The following is a 12,448-nucleotide window of genomic DNA, read 5'->3' on the forward strand; positions in this document are numbered from 1 at the left end:
AAAATTCATATGCGTTAATTTTATACAGAATGAAATTGTAATTTTATTTATCTTGTTGCATACTTGAATATTCGCGTTAAACTGGCACGAGAGACTTGTAAAATTACGATTCAAAAGTGCTAGTGTAAGCATTATACTCGAATAAAGTATATTTGGTTACCATGTTATTGGCTTGTTATTATTTGGTTTTAATGTAAATCATTTTTATAATTTATAATAGGGTTGTTACGGATGCAAACATTTCGGTAACCGTGGATGTTGATGTGGGTACCTATTATTATTAGAGGTCTGCGGATGCGGATTCGGATCACAGAAATATTTTTAAATAATTCCATTTTCAGTAATGTCGTCAAAGAGAGCACGTCACGTTATTACAAAATGTCAAATTACTCAATTGACAGTATGTAATTTAAATTAATATTTTTGAAGATATTATAGATTTAAAACGTAGGGACATAGCGGTATGTAATGTCTAACGACCGAAAAACTGTGAACGTTGTAAGACATTAGTAGTATATTTAGTGGCAGCATTGCACCCGTACAAAGACAGGGCGGGTCTCTAGTAATTTATAAAGGCATCGACAGATTTGTCCGATAATTTGATAAGACCCATATGCGTTCTTTCCATTGCATATACATTAAAAAAAGTAATCTATATTTTTCTTAGTTCTCTAAGTTTCTAAGTTCAATACGAAAGTTTAATTAAATTTCAATATTTGTAGTTTCTTAAAACGATTTATGTTTGTTCGGTTTAATATCTATATTTACATACATGGCGGTACTCATTAATTTATCTGGAAATACTGGTCAAGATATCATTGCTCAAAAGAATTGATAACCTTAGCCCAGCATTGGGACGTTTACAGGCTGTTTATATTATGATAAAAACCCGTCAGCCGTCCTATTATTAGAAAAAAGTATCAAAATGCGTCTAGTGGTTATTTTTTACTAATAATTAAATATAGTCAACCTTTTTTCAATTTTCGTCTTAAATTAATCAGCCAATAACAGCAAGGCGCCAAGTTCGTTCGTTCGTGGGCTTTGTGATAGGTATTTTAATACAAAGTGGATTTTTTTATTTTTTTTTTCGTTTTTAAGTACGGTTTTTTATATACCATTGTTTTACCATTGTGTTTGGTATTTATTTGTCCTTTTTAGGTTTCCGTACCCAAAGAATAAAAACGGGAACTAAGACTTCGCTGTCTGTCCGTCCGTCTGTCTGTCACCAGGCCGTATCTAGAGAATCGCGAATAGCTTATAGTTGGAATTTTCACAAATTATGTATATCTCTTGCTGTTATAACAATAAACAATAAGAACAAAATAAAATAAATATTTAAGGGGGATCCCATACAACAAACGTGACTTATTCGCCCTTTTTAGCTCGATATTAATAATGGAAACAGCTCACACTCAGTTGAAATATTCACAAAATATTAAATTGTATTTTTTTATTGAACATCAGAATACATAAATTAAAAAAATATTTAACAAAGAAATATAGCAATCAGAAAAACAGAAGAAACGTGTTCTTTTTGTTTGTTTGCTAGCTATTTCTTAACGACAACTATTGGGTCGGGCGGGATATTTGAAAAGTAATAAAAAATTAACACATTTAAGAAACGTTACACATTAAAAATATATGGAGAGAATAAGGACATTATTTGCATTCACTTTTTTACGTATATCCATATTTTTAGGGTTCCGTAACGTGAGTGGTCACCAACGCCATTCCTTACATCAACAATGCGCCACCAAGCTTGGGAACTAAGACGTTATGTTATATGTTTATCCCTTGCACCTGTAGTGGCGCACTCATCCTTCAAACCGGAACTCAACAATACTGCGTACTGCTGTTTGGCGAACTCTAAAGTAAAAAAGCAATCCTTACAATGTTACTTCATTATCTGTCTTTCTGTCCGTCAATAATACCAAATGCATAGATGTGCTTTAGTTTAGAGCTATGAAGGATGAATTCCAAGTCTACGCAGTCAAAAGATATAGCAGTTTATGTCCCATTGCCCTTACATTCGAAAATTTTACAATTAAATAAACATAAATTTGGCTAGAAGCGATATTTTGTAGCACAAATAACGGAAAAATTTGTAAACTGTAAATTTGTTGTTACATCATTGTATGTTTGTCTAACTGTCTTTGTGGTACGGAATCCTCAGTGTGCGAGTCCGAATCGTACTTGTCCGGTTTTTTCTAATATCAAAAGAATCCAAACATGTTTTGAATGATGGCAACAATTAGAAGTCGTAAATAAGTTGTCAATAAAACTAAAGTTTGTATGCTTTATCTCGACCTCGATTAATAATTTAGTATTAAAAAATAATAATTAAATAATCATACTTTTATACTGAGTTTAAAAATTTTCTTTAACGTAATTAAATATGTTAAACGATGTTGATACGAATTTAATTTTACAATTTTTAATTTTGATTTTTGTATAATTGAAGCTCGTAGACTTTATCTATAACAGCTGCGTCCCGTGATGGCAAATATATATCAGCGTTAACAATATGGTCTCGCTTACTCGCATTATTACGACTTTAATATTCTTCTAGAATGTTCAGTTTTTTCATATTTTTCCATTAAGGTTCCTCAGACTAACCTTCCGTGTCTTTATTTAACTTAATTGCTGATTATTATTTTTTAATTATTCACTATTAAAAGAGTAACAATGAATGTTCTCGTAATCTCGTATCGCAAGTCGTTCCTTGATTCGTTGTTGGGTGCGCGATCTATAGTGCGATTCTGCAGAAACCACGTTAGTATTATAAACAGTTTTCATTTCTGAACTACGACCTTGAATTGAAAAATATTTGGTATTCCGTAACTATACGTCATATCGTGTGAAGCGAAAACTGTGAAGCGAGATGATAGTGCTGCTACTTTTATTGCCGGTTTTTAAAAAAACATTTTCGATTACGAATTTTTAAAAAACTGAGAATTTAAAAAATCGATGACGTCATAATTCATGCAAAATATGTTATAAATAATTTATTTTATAGTTTAAAATAATTTGTAACGCAAAATCAGACACATTTTATTAATATCTGTCTGAACATAGACTACCTTTGCATGAAAGTTTGTAAAAAAAATTATCCATGATATGACCCGTATCCTTCGGTAACTTTAAGTCATTACCTATTTTTTTTTTGTTTACTATTTTATTAAACGCTGTCACACACACCATTATAGATAAAGATAGAACACATGGATAGATAAATATTTTATTTTGACTATATGCAGATATGAAACATTTTGTTTTCGTTTTGAATATAATGTATTTTATATATATTTTATTGGATACACACAAAAATTCCAAACGTTTGTAAATTTTCATTGTTTCATACTAGAAATTCTATTTTCGAAATAATTATGAGTAAAATTTATACAAATATCATTCGTTCTAGTGTTTAAATTCATTCAATTATTGTAAATGCTTGCAATTTGCTTGCTTGCCGATGTACGTTGCATACTTAATAATATACATTTTCGGCAAAATATAGCTCAAGTATCATACGTTATTAGTAAATTTGGAAGGCTTGAAAATCGAATTTGGTTTTAGTTTTAAAATGTCATTCAATCGCCATATTACAAAAAATCCATCAATTCCATCGCGCACGAAGAAATTTTTCAACAATTTTCTTTGTCGCACCGATAAAAATAGAATTATCTACTAGCACAAGTGTTACCCTTCTCTTATAACCTGGGTTCCTTCAAACGAGTCGTCCGAGGCACCTTGCTTTCGGAGTTAAATCGAGTCGAGTCGTTAGTTGAGTCGAGAATCGACAGTTTGCCGATTCAAAAAATGCTTTAGTGTAAAGTTTACTTAAATAATATATATTTGATTTGATTGAATATTCTGATCTGGTGGTAGGACTTTGTGCAAACCCGTCTCGGTAGGTACCACCCACTCATCAGATATTCTACCGCCAAATAACAGTACTCTGTATTGTTGTGTTCTTGTTAGAAGGGTGAGTGAGCTAGTGTAATCACAGGCACAAGGGACATAACATCTTAGTTCCCAAGGTTGGTGGCGCATAGGTGATGTAAGGAATGGTTAATATTTCTTACAGCGCCTTTGTCTATGGGCGGTGGTGACCACTTACCATCAGGCGGCCCATATGCTCGTCCGCCAACCAATGCCATAAAAAAAAATCTTTTCTCATACAAGTGAAGCTAATGGAAATATTGTGAAATAAGAAAACCACCTATGTACCTACACATATACCTTTAAACGATATTTGTATAGAACACTAATTAATGGGTGTTGGCTTGGATGTTTATGGCGTGAGCTTACGGTAAATTCCGTAGTGAGGAACGCTAACTACGCTTCACTCAAAAAACTAATTACTTTAAAACAATGTATTAATTAAGCGTCCTGATTCACATATATGTAATAAAATTTTGTTGAAATATTTTTGAAGGTCAAATGATTTCATAATTTCACATCGGCTCTTATTCTCATAGAGAATACAAAAAAATAGTGACGTCATAACGCACATAAAAACTATGTTATGATTTCCTAAAATGGTTTTCTGTCTGTCATTAGATACATATCATCGCTATCATAACTAGTTGGGGATAATTAACCAAGTACCGAATCATCTATATTAAAAAAGCTCTCTTGCTCTTGCACGCCCAAACCAATGAACTGGCTTTGATTAATTTTCCTATGAAGTAACCTTGCACACCAAGGAAGTCCTTCCTTGGAGTCCAAAGTTTTATTGTTGTTTCTATCATTAAAGTTCCAGATTTTAAAGGATATAGGTAAGGGTAATCTTTTTTCCTTTAATTGCCATTATATTATCAGATGACAAAAAATATTCTGATAATGTTTGAGCTCTTAAGATTAATCTTAAGAGCTCAAACATTATCAGAAAATATTAATATTAAGATATCCCTTTCGATGATTGATTGTCCGTCAAAAAAAAAAAACTAAATTATTTTTAAATTACGAATTTTATTGCGTTCTAATGAATAAAATTAAGATATAATATTGAAAACGATATTAAATATGGTCTGATATAATAATTCGTCAATTTGACTCGTTTAAATATAAATCAAGGTTAAAAATTCAACGTCAAATGATATATGATGATTTCTACATTTATTTAACGTGATATTTGATCAAAAACATGAAATATCATATTTTCTGCGGTATTATTTTCACCGCATGTTTATATATGCATAAATTTATATTATGTAAAATGTTTAAAACGCTGTTCGTTGAATGTGTAAATATCCATTTCGATATATAGTTTCAACTGTAAATGCACCTGTAAATTCTATGGAAAAACTTACTTATAACATTTTACCAGAAAACCATTTATATAATTCCACACGTTTATTTCAATCAAAATGTTTAACGCAAAGAAAATAATTAGATTACTTTATCTGGTAACTGAGAAATTATTTTCTTTACAGCCACATTGAAATAATATATAAATGATAATTAATTTTATAAGAGATACAGGCAATTGTGAAATACATTACTTACTTTTTTTTTATTTGTGTATTTAAACTTTATAAATTATATTAAATGACTATACTAAACATTAATTATGTTCACGGTTTGATTTTACGTGTAATTAGAACTATATCAAATTACACAAATCAAACCATCAAGAGAACGTAGAGTTAACAGAGTCGGTTTTGATTTAAATTTGTATTGTTGTATATCTAAGCTCTCTAGCAAAGGTCGCCGAATGAAACCACACAAGCAAAACAAAGCACGCATACATACGAATCAAAAGGAAACAATGGAACGAAATTTGATTTCCTGAATTCATTCTCAAAATATAAAACAAAATATATATATTTTTTATACAAAATCTGAGCATTCATTAAGCGTTCTAACGTATGACGAGTTCTTTTATGTTGCATCTTTGTCGCGCTTAAACAAAATATGTTACTTATCCTGCTCTTGTAGCGATAATACTTGACACAATATTTTGGCGTTTATCGGTTATAGAGGTATTCTTAATTTTATCGAAAATCGGCGTTTATTATTGGAAATATTATACATACATTTCATATTATTTTTAGGAACATTTAAGTATGTTCTAAACGTTTTCTGATTTTATTATTCTTTGATCAATCAATTGCTCATATGCATGCATGCAGTGTCCATCCTAATAGCGTGTGTTGGTTTTCTATTTCCTTATAATAACTTTTCTTTCAACGTAATATGAACCCGGCTATTTTTAAACTAAATATAATGCTAAAAATGTCAATACACTTAAGAAATTTAATTAAAAATGGCATATTTGTTCCATTTTTTCAACACGAGGAATAAGAGTTGAAATTTTAAACTTTATAAGGAATAAAAAAGCGGTCTAAGCAGCACTCGTTATCGTTTTGTTACGGAATACCTTTATTACCAAATAACGCGACGCGAGGGCGTTATAAGCTAGTTTGTGTTTTCGGGGGCTTACAGAATCAAGCCTAAGTTTGCGATTGTAAGTTACGTCAGTTTCAGTTACGCACACATGTTTATAGTTTGTGTCTACTACAACATGTATACGTATGTGTACGTTATAAACCGATTCCTGAAACCACAATTATTTCACTTACTATTCAAGGTTGTCATATTCAAAATATCGTCTTTGTCTCATTTTGATATATAATAACAGATGGCATTACTAATCATTCGAATCACGCCGAATGTATATTCTATAAGGATGCTGACCAATTTAAATGTGAATTAAGTAATAATTATGCATATGTTTATCAGCTCTAAATAATATATTATGTGCATATCCAGTATTTAAATTTTAAACTCAGTTAATGCTTCTTGCGATATTTTTCATTAAAACATTAACCGATAGTCTTATACATTAATTAAATAAAAATTACTCCGATTACTATGAAAGTTGTCACAAAAGATGTCAAATAGCTTTTAATATATGTAGTATTAAAACGCTATTTAACCTAACCGCTAGATGTCGCTGACGCACAACAAACTTCAATTCCTTTCAAGCGACCGCCATGACACTTAGACGTCTGCCAGGTTTCGCTAGTATTATAAACTTAGAGATCAAATTTAACCTTTTCAATAAAATAAATTTAAGTTAAAACCATTTAAAATTTTCTGCGTTTAAATTGTAGGGATTCATTAATTAATTAAGACATTGTAGTCGTATATTTTGCAAGTCCGCTAAGTGAGAACATAAGTTATACTAAGATTAAGGTTCGTTTCTGTATTAAAATATCGTAGAATTTAATTTAATTTAAGTAGTAAATTATTAGTTTATTTTAAATACCTGTAATATACAAAAGCTCCTTAATTACATGATTATAAAAAAGGAGTATGTGAATGTTCGTTTCCTCGCCGAATCGATTTATTATGTTTAGAAGGAAAAATTTTAAACGAATTCATCCTCTTTTTCAGCTATTTGATAATAATGTTTCCTTGACCTAATTTCGGCATCAGCGGCAGCAAAAACATATACGAATTAATTAAATATATATATATATATATATATATATATATATATGTATATATATATACATATATATATATGTATATGTATATATGTATATATATACATAATATAGTTACGAAACGCTATTTCAAAAACTAATTCCCTGTGTATATTATCTATTGCGTTACTGTTATATCCTCTGCGGTACGCGGAATTTGATGAAAAATTCCTTGATCAATTGCAATCTACGAAATATGTCGGAAGCGGATCCTTGACCCATTTAAAGTAACAAACATTGACGTCGACCCGAAAATCCATATCAAATCGCAAGAAGCTAATCTCACAATCAACTGACGGAGGAGATAAAATAATCCAATCTGCACTTTATAGCTTTACATTTAAATACATTAACAATTCATATTTAGTGTTTCTGAACTTAAATCATTAATAAGAATTCATTATATCATTGATATATTTTTATCATTGATGTACGAGAGTAGAGCAAAACAAAATTAGTCCACAATACTTTAGCCCACAATATTTATGTGTGTTTTTCCATGTGTGATTATGCTGCAATAAAAAGTATTTACTAACTTTGAAAATTGGGAACTTTTGTCATTGTTAATGTGCTTCAAAAAATTTTAATGCCTCCGAATCTACAAGTTGAGATTGGGTGGATCTATTCTCAGCCTCGACGCCCGGGGCTTAAAAGATAGCGTGTGACCCTAGAGCAGTGGACGCGTGAGGTGGGGGCTACGCGTGACCTGTTTTAGCAGTTTCTGAAAAGATTGGAATAATGTACTGCTATAAAAACTGGCGAAGAGTTTGTGAGTTTGCGGGGGAGATTGTGTGTGTTTGCCTTAATTCTGATGAAAGCTGCGCCAAGCCAGGAGTGGAGCAGCGGTATTGTGGTGTATGTGAAAACGATCTCTAAGCCTTTTTAATCCATGTCAAGATCGGTCATTGCAGTTTTAGAGGTTATGATAGGATTCTTAAACAATAACCTGGTTTATTTTCATGCATATTCCCTGTCCTGGTTTATTTGAATCACTATAACAGCTTCTTATCTTTGCAACACGATGCTATCAAATGAGATATGTTGGGTAATATAAATAGTAGTTCGCTTTGCAATGGCATCACTGCCACAATAAATGAATATGACTATTTGAATTGATCGAAACTATTACCGGCCAGTGCGAGTTGAACCATAATGGACCATCGTCTCTTCCAGCCATTAGTGCAGTGAAAAGATGGATATTGTCTATAATATGTCAACGAATGATGCATCCGTTGAATTCTAAATAAATTCAATGTTATTTTGCAATTCGATGTACCTGTGATGTGAGTGGTTTTCCTCCGCACGTGAATTTCATTTTGTTATAAACGGTCTTATATTGAATCATCCTGCAGATTTATTTCCTGATAGTGTTTTAGTGGTAAAGTTGTGTGAGGCTACGTTATTCTGAAAACGTTTCATTCGTTTGAGAAAAAGATATATCTATGGTTTTATCATATACCTATATTTTACATATTACTATGTTTATCATCTGAGAGAAATAGTAATATCCTTGTAACTAAAATCTTGTTAGCTTTGATTTCATTTTAATCCTGTAATATGTTAATTTAAAAATGTTCATATATACTTGAATAAAGAATACTCCGGATTTCACAATGAGTCTTTCTTCGTTAAATGAACGTTTTTCAGTACAAAAATACAACTATGAATGAATGAATTTTTCCTTCTATACCTACAAAACCGAACTAATGTTCTTATATTTCTTACAATGTTTCAACATCATAATTTACCAACGAACATACGTAGACGTTGTGAAATTAAATCAATACATGAGATTTGGTAAAAAAGGACTTTTAAAAATCGAAATCATTCCAATGATTCGTAATGGTTTGATAAAAAAATGAAAAACATCATTATTTTTGTTATTCGCGATGAAATCATATAAGAGAACGCAGAATTTATGGATCAAAGATTTAACGAGCTATTTTGAATGATACATACACGAGGCATCAAACGTTTACGCTTCCTTGAATAGGAGGAAAAGGAGTTTAATTAAGATTAGGTAGACTTCTTAATTATTAATTTTTATATTTATTTGTTTAAATAATTCGTTCTATGGTATCCTTATGTTCAGTATACATACTTATCTTAAGGTGCTTATTACAAAGTTATAATTTATCCTAGCTTTCGATGAAGAAGAAGATAAAACGGTCTGAAACAGACATTAATTATTCATAATTAAATTTAACTTTAATAACATATATCTGGGCATATTTCCATATCGAGCAAAATATAAAGTTATCAATAAATAAATGAATTGTCACATTAATATCCATAAACTCGCATTTCACGCAAAAAGACGAAGGTCATTTTATCGTTAAGAAAGCGAATATATTTTATTGATTGTGACCCGCAGTATAATTTTACTAAACCAAGAGACACGAAAATACATTGTATCGATCTATAATATTTTTTAAATAAAATTTTTGAATAATTTGGTATTAAAAAACGCCTAATTTCTTTAAGTGACCAATTTACCAAACACGCATTTTTCGCTAATTGATATCTGACTGAATTCATTCTAATTTCATGTGTACAACTATTATTGAGATAGCTCTTATTCCGGAAACACACTGATTTTGTAAGGCACTTTTACAATCAGTTAATTAAAATTGTTTAAATTTAGTCATTTCTGCATAAAACAGCCCTGCATCCCCGGAAATTGCAAACAATTCCACCGATATACATACATTTTAAGTTTTTTGCCGAGATATTCTGTAAGAATTAAGAAACGACGTCAAATGTCAAAAGGCGATATTAACTATAATAATTATTTTGAGATAGTCGTATCAAAATGGCTTAAGTAGGTTGTCAACATTTCACGAGTAAGATACGAAATGAATTCACGTTGGACTTGTTTCTGGTGTTATCATGAGTAAATACTTAATATGAATAAGTTATGTACAGACTAACTTGTTAAGTATATTAAATATAAGCGGATACATAGCATACTTTTGGTCTTTGTTAAACTACCTAACCGATTACTAGTAATTACATAAAATATTCTTTGTAATAAAATAATCTTGGCTTAAAAACAACCACAGATATTTTTGGTCCCGTAATCAAAGTTTCAAATATCTCTATGATTATCCAATTTGTTAATTTATAGTTTCGCTTTTGTTTACAATTTATGGTATCTCTGTAGATTAAATAATATTTATATACAGATGATATCTAAATACACGTACTAATATACCATTTTAAATATAAAGCTGTCTGAAGTGACAAATATTACATCGGGTGAACTTAGTCGCACAGCGTCTATTTAATAAAACTTCAAAATCAATCTTTTTCGGTTCATGGCACCTCATCCATAACAACAAAATAGAAAAATATGCTTCCGTTTCTCATTAATTTCATATTTCTTCGACGGCTATCTTAATAAGAAATATTTGTTTTATTTTTCTCAAACAAGATATGTGCAAGGAAAATTATAAATCATTTAGTTTATTAAATTGTCTTGAGAATATATTTCTTCGTTTATTTATCTCCGCCCCGGCTGTGCTTCGACTTATTTGCCAAATTACAAACATCCAAATAAACTTTCGTATGCATAAAATGGGTACGACGAGATTTTTTTATGACACTAACTATTTACAAAACTTATATAAGTTTTGTACATAGTTAGTGATCAGACTTTTGTACATAGTCAGTTACGGTGGTCATAATTTTGTATTAATTATCTGTATTTTCAACCTATATAGGTATAGCCTAGTATAATACAGATAATTAATACAAAATTATGATCACCGTAAAACGACGTGCCAACTTAATTATTATTCTAAATTCTAAATTCAAAAATCAAAATTGTTTGATTTTTCAGACAAAAACTGGATAAGTGATTGTAATAACACGTAATCTTGGGTTTACTATATTTAAGGGTTTAATGGGTATTTGATATTTCAGATTTTTCATAAATTTATTTTCAGCTTATATTAATTCCAAAAAAAAGTTTATACATTCACTAATTGTCATTTTTACGATAATCTACTATCGTGTGTCACCCATTCTTAAATGAATCGCTGCTATTTCTAGGATCGCGAATTCAATTTCACTGATCGATAAGGTGAAAAAAAAGTAGTCTGCATGTAGTTCATGTTCACGGTAAAACTAAATTACAAATCAACCAACCATGCTTCATATAGATGACTCTTCTAAAAACTAAACAGTGAGATTTATGTTCGCTGGTGAAAAATTAAATCGATAAAGCGGCAAATATGGACATAACATTTCCATCATATGGTTTTAATTAGGTAACCGTTAAATATCAAATAGGAATAAAAAAAATCGTGCTATCTCGGCTCTTGCTGGAATGGAACCGTTTTGTTTTAATTCTCATTCATTTGTTTCTTATTTCGTTTAAATTTAATTAAAATTATATCAGGTATATTATATTTCACGATGTTATTAACGTTTATTCCATTATAATACGTTTATGTATAATTGGATAACATGATTCCAAACAGAAAGATTTGTTCTGCATTTAAATTTGATAACACAAATAGAAAATTGTATGATTAATAATAAATTAAGTTTTGATATTTCAAATATATCGCTGATTAATGATTGAAAATTTAATTTAATTAAAATGGGCTATGATGTAAAACTAAATTACCCGTGTTAATTTTAATCAACAGCGTTTAATTTAAGTATTGTTTAAGTTTAACCTTGGCAAATAGGTAATTTAAAACCGTATAAATTATTAATTTTATCGGTGTAATGTAAGTTCAAATATTATATGTACTAAGGAAGCGCTGCTTATTTATAGTCATTGTAACCTTCTTAACACATTAATTATAAGTTGGAAGCGAGCTAAAGGTGCTTAAATTTAAGGTACTTTAGAATTTACTTAAATAGAGTTATTGACTCGATGCAATCAAAATGCAAGTAATGTACTACTATACCTACGAATATGTTTACACAAACTGTGTTCG

General features: G+C 30.1%; 1 protein-coding gene across 1 annotated transcript in view; it reads right to left on the minus strand.

Annotated features, from left to right (window-relative positions):
- The window catches only part of LOC125075979 (SCY1-like protein 2), a 124,121-nt gene that overhangs the window by 64,481 nt on the left and 47,192 nt on the right, over positions 1–12,448 (minus strand). The gene's annotated exons all lie outside the window — the stretch shown is intronic.

This window comes from Vanessa atalanta, chromosome Z (assembly GCF_905147765.1).
Source record: "Vanessa atalanta chromosome Z, ilVanAtal1.2, whole genome shotgun sequence".
Lineage (NCBI taxonomy): Eukaryota > Metazoa > Arthropoda > Insecta > Lepidoptera > Nymphalidae > Vanessa > Vanessa atalanta.